Source organism: Triticum dicoccoides, chromosome 2A (genome assembly GCF_002162155.2).
Source record: "Triticum dicoccoides isolate Atlit2015 ecotype Zavitan chromosome 2A, WEW_v2.0, whole genome shotgun sequence".
NCBI classification, from domain to species: Eukaryota; Viridiplantae; Streptophyta; class Magnoliopsida; order Poales; family Poaceae; genus Triticum; species Triticum dicoccoides.
Window position 1 is genome coordinate 35,223,175 of NC_041382.1, and position 12,215 is coordinate 35,235,389.

A 12,215-nucleotide genomic window follows, 5' to 3' on the forward strand; every position below is an offset into this window, starting at 1 on the left:
CAATTCACTCTCCCGCACTTGAGCACCCTCATCAACAATAAGAGGTAGAGCTAGAACAGAAAAGAACTGTTGAATTACGTATGCTCTGGACCCAGTTTCTGTTTACTCCAATGGGTAATTAAGCGAGTGTAGCAGATCTTTAAGCAATTTAAGGCATGTAGACCTTGCTCCATCCAGTTCCAATTTAAGGCATGTAGACCTAGCTCCATCCAGTTCCTACAATAGTGTACATTCAGCCTACAACACCGTCGACTGAAAACAAGTGCAAACTCCAACAACAGCAACATTTTTGGGAGCACAAGTAAGAGTTCAGCTTATTCGGAAAAAAAAAATCTGCATTTCAAACATGCCAAAACCAACAGTAAAGTGCCATCTTGGTTTTTCCAGTACCTGGTGGACCCCATATACACTTCACACGCCCACATCTTACAGCTGAGATGACAGATTCAATAGCATCCTCGCCCAATAATTTCCGGATGTCTCTGCGAAAGAAGCCAAACAGACTCCATCCTGTTTAACACAGATACCACAAACATCCTCACCCTGCAACAGAGCCAACAAAGAGGAGCTCAAAAGGTCAGGTCACATACTAATTTATAATGGTAATGAAAATAGCAAGTAAAACTAAAACACGAATATTCATGTCATATTACCAGATTTGTGGGGGCTAAGAGGGACTTGATTAGTGTGAAATTGTCATTCATGTGTGTTTTGCAGGTAAGTGCTTTCCATATCCGTACGTTTATTGTGATATTGAGAAATATTGCATGTTCGAGTTTGTTTAAGTCTTCGTCCAGACCAATATTCTTTGCAACTTTGACTATGAAGCCATTCTGGTATTCATCAACCATAGAAACCTCAGTGACTATTGCCAAACAATAATATGTCACACCATGGCGGTTTAAGTCCTCTGCAGCTTCAGGTTTTATGCTAGACAAAACAAATATGTCATCATTCCTCGCAGAATAAGCCCAGTGGAAAAACATCATCATTGCCCCAAAAATCCACATCCATAAAGTATGATCCCGATTTTCCTGTTATCTCCATGGAAAGTATTTTCAAAAAGGGTGCTTCACTGATGAGTTCAAGGCATGAGCAAGGGTGCTTCACTGATGAGTTCAAGGCATGACCATAGATCTGACCATGTCTTCAATCAGAGGCACATGGTACAAATACCTCATAGATGTTCCACTGTTATTTTCAACATTACTTTCAGTTGAATATGCGACTCTTGACTTGTAAAAACTCCATCCTCACTGAGCTTTGAGTTGTTACCAGTGCTAGGCATCTCAACATCATTAACAAGAACCTCAGTTGATGGCAGTGACAAAACAATCACTTGGAATTCTTCAGGAATGTCAACAGCAACCCACGTCTCTTGGTCAAGAACTGCCATAGTTTTTGTCATCTTCAAAGGAATATTAAATGTTAAGAGCACAAAAACTGTATAAATCGGGATTCAGCTACAAAATAAGATTGATATCTCTAAAATCAATATCAGAATTCGATTTAACAAACCCTAACATAAAACTTTTTGAAGATGATTCAAGTAATTATGACGATCAGAGACTTCCTAACCCTTTATATCCTTAATTCCACTATCATTTCATCCTCAAGTTCTTTGATTGATGGTGGATAGCACTACTGTCTGGGTAATATTGCTTGCAAAACAGAAGAAAGTAACTGCACTGTAATGAAGTTGGTGTACATCCATAAGGCTATATAATTGAGGGAGAAGCCTGAGGGCTTTATACTCCAGAAATAGCATCATTACTCATTCATGTTTCTGGCAAAATGATGCTGCACTTATTCTATAAGCTGCTGCTTGTAATAACAAAATTTAAAACAAGCTTCTAACTTTGTTCCATGATCCGATTGTAAGACTGTAGATTAAACTTTCATAAACTTCAATAAAACAATATATAACCACCTGAACACTATGCTGATAGTCCACGAATGTTGTAACCTAACCTGCCTCCAATCTATGAGGACAAGAGGTTAAGATAATATCATAACTTGCTTTTATGAAACTAATATGTGTCTGTGCATATTATTTAAACAGAAAATTAATAACCTTTTCTGTACCAGCTATAGATTCTTCTTTTATACTACTTCCGTTCCTAAATATAAGGCGTTTTGACAGATTAAATGGAACCAGCGGGACATCTTAATTTAGAAACAGAGGGTGTATTATGGATGATCAGGAACTCCGTAATCCTCAACTTGGGATGTAGAGCAGCACGAACACCTATCAGCTTAGCCCATTGTCGATGTGCAGCATCACATGCAGCAAAAACTGCTTCTGTGCTTTCTCTCAACATATCAGCTCTGCGGAAAATGCAGATGTTCAAGCAAATCTGTTTTGGCATCATCACACATAATTAACAAATGCAAATAATGAAATACTGGATTTGCTAGAACTGACCACAGCATCACCATGACAAATCAACTTGGTTTTATGGAAGAAAGAACATGTTAGAACTTAACGTACCGAGCATTTTTTTATTGAATTTGTACTGGACATATCAGTTGCTTTTCCTTAAAACAATGGAAGCTTAGTAGTACTGCATGTAACAGTATTGGAGACCCGTGAAGTAACACCGTTGTCATTCCCTTGGGAAAAGTCAACTGATCCACCATGTTGTATGACAGGATTTGTGTCATCAGAACTCATGTTCCCATCAAGGTTTCTCGTGATCCACTGAACTATTTTTTTAACTTCAGCTGCTTGCAGCAGATGTACCTGAATTTACAGGAAAGGAGATGTACATTAAAATTAAATTTGGTAGAATTTTATTGTCCAAAGGAAAACAAAATAATTGTCATATTGAGAAACCAATTTACCAGAACTATCCTAAAAATAGCCGATAACAGTTGAACAAACCCTTCAGATGATAGACTACGCAGCTTATTTGGTAAAGAATGCCCTCCAGCTGCACGATTACAGTTCAAAACAAGTAGGAATTTAGTGTAGAAAGTAGCAAACTATGAAGACATTAAGAAAAAAAGCGTAAGACCATCAGAATTGGCAGCTCTGTCCCCAGTTACTGAATCAGAATCTAGTCATGTAACAGTGGATTTGGTTGAAGCTTCTCTGTAATCATGAGGCTTCATAACATAAGACCATTATTACATGCTACTCGTCTAAATTTTCTGGAAATTAAGACTGGAAGCATCTACATAACAGTGGATTTGGTTGAAGCTTTCATAACAGTAAAGGGTATCATGGTATATTCTTAGCACCACGGGAACTTTGTCCTACAATATATAAATATGAACAGTATCATTATGTATCCCCGTAGATTAATAACTCAATGAATACCAAATGTCCAGAAATAAATAAACATGATGCTTCAACCAACTGTTTAAGTTCACAGGTAATTGACCTTTTAAAATATACTGAACTTGATTTTTGTATGCATGAAATTTTAGAGGGTATTTTATTTATAAGGCTCTGTTTGTGAGGTAGTCTCTTATAAGTTAAGACCCCATAAGCCCAGCTTATATGAGTGACAAACTTCTTGAATAATCACAAATATTATTGTGCTAATTGTGTGGCTAAATAGCTCATACAAATGTGAATTAAGTGCTTCTCTAGAACTTACATCTATATGTCATGTTACACTGAAGTCCCCATTGCTAGCTCTATAACATTCAATGTAATGGAAACCCAGCCACAGGACACCCCATTTTCTGCATACCCACTCTCCATTTGAATCTCCAAATCAACTTAATGGAAATATCTAACAGAACTAACCGTTCTCAGCAGGCAAATAGTGAGGGGGAGAAGACAGAGGATGAAGCTTTCCCCCTCATCTATGTTTACCTGCATTGAGATAATGAACACCAATCAACAGAAGAAAAGGAGCTGATAATATTTTACTAGAACCACGACAGTGTAGCTTAAAACAAAGCCATAATCTAAACAAAAGTAGCAAGATGAAACACATCAGACCATTGTTAACAACAAATTAGAATTTCACCTTTTGGCAAATTGGAGATCAAAAACTGATTGGAAATGACCATAGTAATCATGGTATATATGATAAGTGGTGTAGTAACAAAGTTTACGATCAAAATCTGGTAATTATTTCAGAAACACATTTTTGTGACATAAGAATCCTATGTTGACACTGGACATACATCAAACACAAAATTCCGGTAACTTATAGTTTACTCGTCAAGAAACTACGTTGCCTGGGTACATCATATGGACGTGACGATACCACAATACATAAAATTCCAAAAACAATGATACAAGGACAGAAATAATATTGTAATGTGATGACGCTACAAAGAAATCAAAATAGCATGGCCCATGCCTTCTTGGCATTGAATTAATTTACGAAGCCAATGAGTGCAGGTACTACTAACTAATCACTCCCTACCAGTTCTTAGCCTTTAGATTTCTCAATCTCACTTCATTCCTCATGTTCAATCAATTTTGGTTAACTACTGTTTTTTTTTAAGTTAGCATGAAAAGTACAAAAAAAAAACTTAGCGTGAATGCATTTTGTTACAACCAGGTAAACAGTAAACTGCAAAATTGGAAGTGCACGTATCTCATGTTCCGTCCCATTGAGGGGAGTGGAAGTCCTTTTCACAGTTTATGGAACCATTGCATCTACAGCTTTTCCATCAGGAACAACAACCCGCACAAACTCTGCTGAAAGAATGCTACAAATATGAATAATAAGTTAAACAATGGGCCAAAAAGGCTGCAAATAGGGAACAAACATAAAGAAAAGAAAATTGCACGATTCTAAGGTTGGTAGCTTCATGTAATGACATTATTGACCTTCATTTTCTGGATGACGACAACATACATTTAACAGAAAGAAATATACAAGCTAAATTGTATGGGTATAACCGTATAGGTGGATCTAGAGTACATTTTCAGCAAAGTCTCGTAACTGGACGTACTGAATTAGGCCAAAAGTCATTAATATCCTTCAAACAACTTACTTTACGCTGGTTAAAGCATATTTGACATTGGAGTATCATTGGAACAGAATCGTTCCATTTGACAATGGCTTGCACAATAATTAAGGAGCAACAAACGTATTTTCACATCAAAGAACTGATTGGAATCCATATGCATGCATATATTGGAAAAGCAACAAAGTGCTTTGGCTCAATGTAGTAAACATGTGACAAAGAAAAACGATGACCCGAGCCTATCCAACTGCTGAGCATATGGATGATTACCAAGGCAGTATTAGACACAAAGGAGATCGCGATCAAATGACTTGGAAGTTGCAGGGAATAGTCCCAACCTAAACACAGAATAGTTCATTAATGAAATATGATTATAGCTAGCAAAAGATTCTCCAACAGATTCTTGAGGACACAAATGGCATGTAATTAATGCTATCAGAAAAGCTATCTGGTCAATTTCGTCTACTGCAAGGACAAGCTAGGATTGATACAGAGCTTAAGCTGCTCTCATGCCACAAGGAGGTTTAGCATACTCAAGCATAAACATGATTTTTCACAGCAAAACAATTTACAATTTCTGCCACCAAATTGTGGAACATCGCGACATGTATCTTTCTCACGAGGATACATGACTTACACACCTATCATCTCCCAACAGCCGTTTAAAACTTGCACCACATGTTATAGTAATTTTCTGGAACAATTCACAAATGGTGACATCACTTTCAACAGCAATGGGCACCTCCATCAGTAACATAAGAATCATGTATAACATTCTCTAAAAGAATAAAAGAAAAGGCGTGCATAAAATCTAGTTGGCCCGAATGAGTCACATATGGCACCAACAGCAACATGTAATTTCCTGAAATACAATGTGTCACCGAGCGTGCAACTATTATGTTGTTATCAGACAGTCCAGAAATGGCATTCACATGCCAATTGCACATCTACGACACGTCGACAGATGGACCCTCTAAACCCTAGCGCACGGACCACACACAGACGGAGCACCATCATTTGGAGCATCCAACTGACCCAACTTTGATTGCACATAAAAGGCAGCGAACAACAGCACGCTATATGCAATTAATCAAAAAAAAATCACCAGATATAAGCGCAACCAGAAGCCTAGCACGCATATGCATGTATAAGCTTTGCCGGTCCAGAGTCCATTCATGAACACATACTCGAAAAAAAAAGGCTCGCGTGTGCAAAAAAGACTTGAAGTTGCATGGAAGTCTCAACCATAACACAAAAGTTGAAATATGGTTATATGTAGCAAAAGATTCTCCAACAATTTCTTGGGCACTCAAATGGCATGTAATTAGTGCTAACAAAATAGCTATCTGGTCAATTTCATCTACTGCAAGAACAAGCAAGGTTCAATACGGGGCTTAAATAACCACAGGCATAAACAATTTATAGTTTCTCCCACCAGACTGTGCAGCGTCATGAAATGCCTCTCTCATTAGGATACATATATGACTTACACACCTATCATCTCCCAACAACCATTTAAAACTTACACCATGTATTATCTAAAAAAAATAGAATGGGACGGACTAGATGATGCTACAGCCAACTAAAACACTTCACAACTATTGGTACATCATGAGCATAGCAAATTAATTTGTCATCCTTTTCAACAGCAATGTGCACCTCCATCAGTAACATAAAAAATTATACATAACATCTAGTTAGTCCTAATCATCCCATATTGCACCAACAGCAACATGTAATTTCCTGAAATACCAACAGAAAAACCCTCTAAATCCTAGCCCACGGATCACACAAAGACAGAGTACCATCATTTGGAGCATCCAACTGACCCAACTTAGATTGCACCTAAAAGGCAGCAGACAACAGCACACTAAATGTGATTAATAAAAAAAATCTCCAGATTTAAGCACGGCCAGAAACCTAGTGCACATATTTGTACATATTCGTAAGCACAGATTCGCGAATAAAATGGCTCAAGCTTGCAAAAAAAGATTTGAAGTTGCAGAGCATAGTCTCAATCTGAACGCAGAAGAGGTCATAAATGAAATATGATTAAGATTCACCAACAGTTCCTTAAGCACATAATGGCATGTAATTAATGCTAAGAGAAGAGCTATCTGGTCAATTTCATCTACTACAAGAACAAGCAAGGATCAATACAGGGCTTAAGCTGCTCATATCACAAGGAGGTCACCATACTTAACCATAGACATAATTTGTCATAGCAAAACAATTTACAATTTCTCTGCCACCAAATTGTACAACATCGCAACATGTATATACATAACTTACACACCTATCATCTGCCAACCGCTGCTTAAAACTTACACGGCGTCTTATCTGAATTTTTTTGGAAACAATTCAGAAATGGAACAATTGCTTTCAACAGCAATCATGCATAACATTTTCTAAAAAGGAAAAAGAAGCACGCACAATAACATAGAGTTAGCCCGAAATCAGTCACATATGTATGGCACAAGCCACCAACAGCAGCAACATGTAACTTACGAAATGGCACCCCCCACATGCTAATTAATTGCACTTCGATGACACGTGGACAGAAACCCCCTCTAAACCCTAGCGCACACGCTCGACCACACAACCGCCATCAATTGGGGCAGAACAAACAGCTCACCAAAACGCGATTAATCGAAAATAATCGCCGGATTTAATCAAATAATCATGTCCGTACGCACGCACGCACGCACGCACAGGCGCCGCACGGATTCGAATCGAAACCTAAAAGAACAAGCCCAAAGCTCGCAGAACCGCGCGCCGCGCCCGCACAAATCATCATCCGGAGCAGAGGGAGGGAGGGATGGATGGCGCACGTACGTACCTTGCCCCTGTAGGAGTCGTCGTCGGTGACCTCCTGGACCGACCAGGAGAGCACCGCGGCCTTCAAATCCAGTCCTCCCATGTCGGCCCCGCGCGGCCCGGCCGCCGCGCTCGCCTCGCGCCCTAGCCGCCCACGCGCGAGCGCCCGAGCAAGCAGGCCGTGCGGCCGGGGTCACCGCGCTCGCCTCGCGCCCTAGCCGCCCACACGCGGGCACCCGAGGAAGCAGGCCGGGGTCACCGCGCTCGCCTCGCGCCCTAGCCGCCCACACGCGGGCACCCGAGGAAGTAGGCCGGGGCGGCCGCGCTCCCTCGCTCACGCGCGAGCACCGGAGCAGGCCGCGAGAGGGAGGACGGGGGTTGGTTCGTGGCCTTGGCCGTGTGGAGGAGAGGAGGAGGCGGCGGTGGTGGTAGCGTCGCGCTGCGTGGAGAAAAGCAGAGCAATCAATGGAAAGGGAGGGGAGCGGGGAAGAGTAGTACTAGTCCGCAGAAATCTTTCGGAAATGTTAACGCCCATATGGGTGGGCGTTTGACCATCTCGACCACACGCATCCATCACCGTTCAGTACTATATGCACGAATTTTGACACAATCTGGCTGATTTTCTGTGCCACGTAGGACAAGGTGTGTGTGTGGTGTGTGACATAGTTCCCCCACACATCCATTTTACCACACGGAGGGGCCGGTGTGTGGGCGTTTAGCAGTTCACCCACACACCAGTTTTCAGTCACGCACAAAGGCTAGTGTGTGGGCATTTGTCATCTCGCCCACACGCTCGTCTCCTCTCCCACACGTAAGCTGCTAGTTGCCATGTGTTTTTGCAGCGCACATGGCAACTGTCTCTAGTGTGCTTTATAAGCAGGTGGCAACTCTCTTTTTTTACCCGAATTGCCATGTGTTGTTGTAGGGTACACGGCAACTGCCTAGTGTGCACGTAAGCAGATGGCAACTGTCTTTTACCGAGTTGCCATGTGTTTTTGCATGGTACATGGCAACTGCCCCAACGTGCACGTACATGGCAACTCTTCCTTTTTACATGGCAACTGCCCTAGCATGCTTGTGAGCACATGACAACTCTCTCAACTGCCTAGTGTTAGTATATGGCAACTTCTAAAGTTATGAAATCATGGCAACTACATTAGATCAGATCATACATGGCAACTGTAGTTGAGCAACCATGGCAACTGCAGTTGAGCAACCATGGCAACTGCAGTTGTCCGACATGACAACCGTAGTTCAGCGACATGGCAACTGCAGATAAACGAACATGGACGAGGGTCTGGACCATGGCAACTGCGGGCGCGCGGTGGACGTCACGCGTCGCGTGCGGGACCAGAAGGGTACGAGGCCTGACATACGGGCGTGTGGGCGTTATCAACTTCGCCCACACGCACGCGTGTGAGAAGGTTCAGGAGGGAAAAAAAAGATGTGTGTGGGCATTAGTTGTTTTGCCCACATGTAGGTGTGTGGGCTGGTTGATGTCCATGCCACACGAGGCGTGTGGCACAACTATCCGATACACCACACGTGTGGCAGTTATCGGGACCCAAATCTTTTGCTTGTGGAAGAGGGTGGTGCCTTGGGATTCGGGACCTTTTTGGTTCACGGGGCAGGTGAAGAGAGACGAGGGAGCGCCGCGGTGAATGAATGAATGGACTTCACTTGTGCTGCACAGCATCGCCGGGTTGCTACAGTGAAATTGGTTGCGATGGTGAACGTGGTTTCTCTCTCTCGGTCTCGACTGGTCGTGGACGGTCGCTGTTTTCTCTCGCCACGACGACCCGGTAACGGCGCAAGGGCCAGGGGTTGACGGCGCGTTGCGTAGAGGAGGGCCACGGGGTCTTCAACCACGATGGCATTGGCAGCGACGTTTTCTCCTCCGTACAAATGGGGTTTTGTCATCTTTCTTTCCGGTGTATGTGTAGACCTATACTTTCCTGCGCTCACAAATGTTCAACCAGGTCATTCCGAACCCGCTCATGAATTGCTCGATGTCGAACTTGTTGATGCATTTTTTAAACAAATTAATGATGCATTTGAATAAAATTCTCAAACGCCACCGGATTCTGTTTTGGAAGTTTGAAAGGATCACCCATGCGCTCAAATTCAAACTCCATCACTCTCATCAATCACAATCATGTTGTGCATGATCACACAAGTTGTCAACACTTCTCACAACGTCTCTATATCCCATACTTTTACAGTTCCTCGAACAATTGCAAAATGGGCCTGGAGCACACCGAATGCCCTCTCCACATCCTTTATAAATTCTTTTTGTCTTTGGGCAAAGTAAGCCATTTTCTCACCCCTTGGTCAGAGATGATCTTGGGGAAGATCGCCCACGAAGGATAAATACCATCACAAAAAAATGGCCCGCACACAACCTTGCAAATAATGGAAACTGGTATAGCACGTTGATGTCATTGTGAGAACCGGACATCCCAAAGATAGAGTGTAAAATACAAAGGTCTTGAGATGCAATTGTTTCAAGAATTATGGCAGGCTTTTTGCAATGACGCTGACATTGCCCATGTGGGCAATTCTTCCATTGTTAGTGCATGCAATCCAGGGATTCGAGCATACCTGGTCACCCTCTTGCCTTCGACAATGTCACTACTCGTGTGGTGTCTTCGGCACTTGGTTTTCTCAAGTACTTCGGACCAAAACACATTGACCACCGCAGTAGAAAAATTGACCATGGCTTTGACATGTGTGCTTTTCGGACATGCAGATGTCTTCTTGAGGTAAAATGCGGCACAAAGTCAATCATTGGGGGGATAAATTGAGGATTTTCTCCAAAATGGGTAAATATATGTCAAAAGGGTAAATCATGGGGGAATGGAATTTCCTCTCTTTTTTAGGAACGGAAAGGGAAGCACTTGAACAGGCTGAAAGGGTTTCCCTTACTTACTCAGTGCTCACTGTCATGCCCACTTGCCACTTGGCAATCCTTGCCCCTCCCAAGTGGCTCTTGCACAAGATTGACCAGATCATCCATGGTTTGGTATGGCAGAAATATAATAACCAGGAGCAGTTGTCGGGCGGTCACTCGTTGTTTAACTGGAAGACGGTGTGTCGGCCTAAGCACTTGGGTGGCCTCGGTATTGGTGACATCGATAAGTCTGGGCGCGCTCTGCAGTAACGCCGACCCTCGCTTCAATGGACCGGTCCAAAAAGGCCTTGGGTGGGATCCCAACTGCTATGTGACCAGGCTGACATGGACCTTGCCCTGGCCTCCACCATCATTACCACCAGGAATGGCCATAAGCCTCTCTTCTAACATGACAATTGGAGCGAGAAGGGGCCCCTCAAGCTGTTAGCGCCTTATCTCTTCAAGACCTCCCCACGCAAGCATAGAACGGTGCACCATGAGCCGAGCAGGGAAAACTGGAGATCCAGTCCGTCTCGTAGCTGGGAGAATTTGTGTCCCTATGGGAGTCGGATCAGTCTAACCCAGCTACCACGGACCAAGAATACTCCATCACATGAACATTACCGCCAATGGGGAATACTCTTTGTCCTTAGCCTACGCGGCCGAGTTCAACGTCTCGCATCCCAGGTTTAAGGACTCAAATATCTGGACTGCCCATGCTCCTCATGACCCCAGATGCCTAAATGCAAGTTCTTCGGGTGGCTTGTGCCCCAAGGCAGAATTCTCACGGTCGATCTGCTTGTTGTGCGAGGTTGGCCTCATGACCCCAGATGCCATCTTTGTCTCCAGGAGCCTGAAAACCGCTACCCACCTTTGCAAGGATTGCCCTTTCTTTTGTCGTCGTGTGGAACCATGTGATCTCCTGGACGAACGAGAACTTGTCGGTTTCCAATTTTCTGTCCGACCGGGTAGTGTCTCAAATTGGTGGGATGAGATGATTGATGAGAAGTCTAAGGAGGTCCGCAGGAGGCACATCGGTTGACTCGTATACACACTATGAAAATTTTGGAAGGAGAGGAACATGCATATTTTTTTTCATCCGCCCGTTTGACTCGTTACGAGGTGGCAATGTTAGCTTTCAAGGACATCAAGCAACGTGACTTGGCTTTTCGCTCCGGCTGTGCCCACCGTGGGGATCGGCTCATTTTGGTTGCATCGTTTTTAGGCTTTCAGGGTTTCTACCTTTTTTCTTCTATATGAAAAAATAGGTTGTGCTCCTGTCGGGTCCTCGAAACGAAAACTATGTTTTGAAGATGGAAGCAAATACTATGTTTGCTTGATTTTCTAGGGAAAAAACACCACAGCGGATGCTCAACAAACTGTCATGATCGTTTCTAGTATTTCGCTGGATGGTGGTGTTTAATGCAAATGCAGGTTTCCGTCGCCTTCCGTCAGAGAATGAAAAAAATGGGGTGCTCGCTTTGAAGCGGGAAGTGGAGAGACGTAGAGCGGGAACCCAAACGCGATGTGAAACTTGGAAGAGGAGGTACGTGCGGTGCGGTGCGGTGCA

The 12,215-nt window shown here is 43.1% G+C and overlaps 1 long non-coding RNA gene across 18 annotated transcripts in view; it reads right to left on the reverse strand.

Moving 5' to 3' along the window:
* LOC119352991 overlaps positions 1 to 7,900 on the reverse strand; it is a 42,758-nt gene extending 34,858 nt beyond the window's left edge. For 5 of the 18 annotated variants that reach the window (XR_005170293.1, XR_005170303.1, XR_005170301.1 and 2 more), the window contains exons 1-6: positions 7,778 to 7,900; positions 3,758 to 4,677; positions 2,845 to 2,933; positions 2,492 to 2,743; positions 654 to 2,328; positions 391 to 543 (exon numbers count right to left, since the gene is read on the reverse strand). This is a non-coding gene — a long non-coding RNA (uncharacterized LOC119352991). Of the gene's footprint in view, positions 1 to 78; positions 217 to 390; positions 544 to 653; positions 2,358 to 2,491; positions 2,744 to 2,844; positions 2,934 to 3,605; positions 3,694 to 3,757; positions 4,678 to 7,777 lie in introns of all 18 variants that reach the window. The other 13 variants (XR_005170298.1, XR_005170297.1, XR_005170302.1 and 10 more) reach the window with 13 other exon arrangements.
* Positions 7,901 to 12,215: the final 4,315 nt, after the last annotated feature.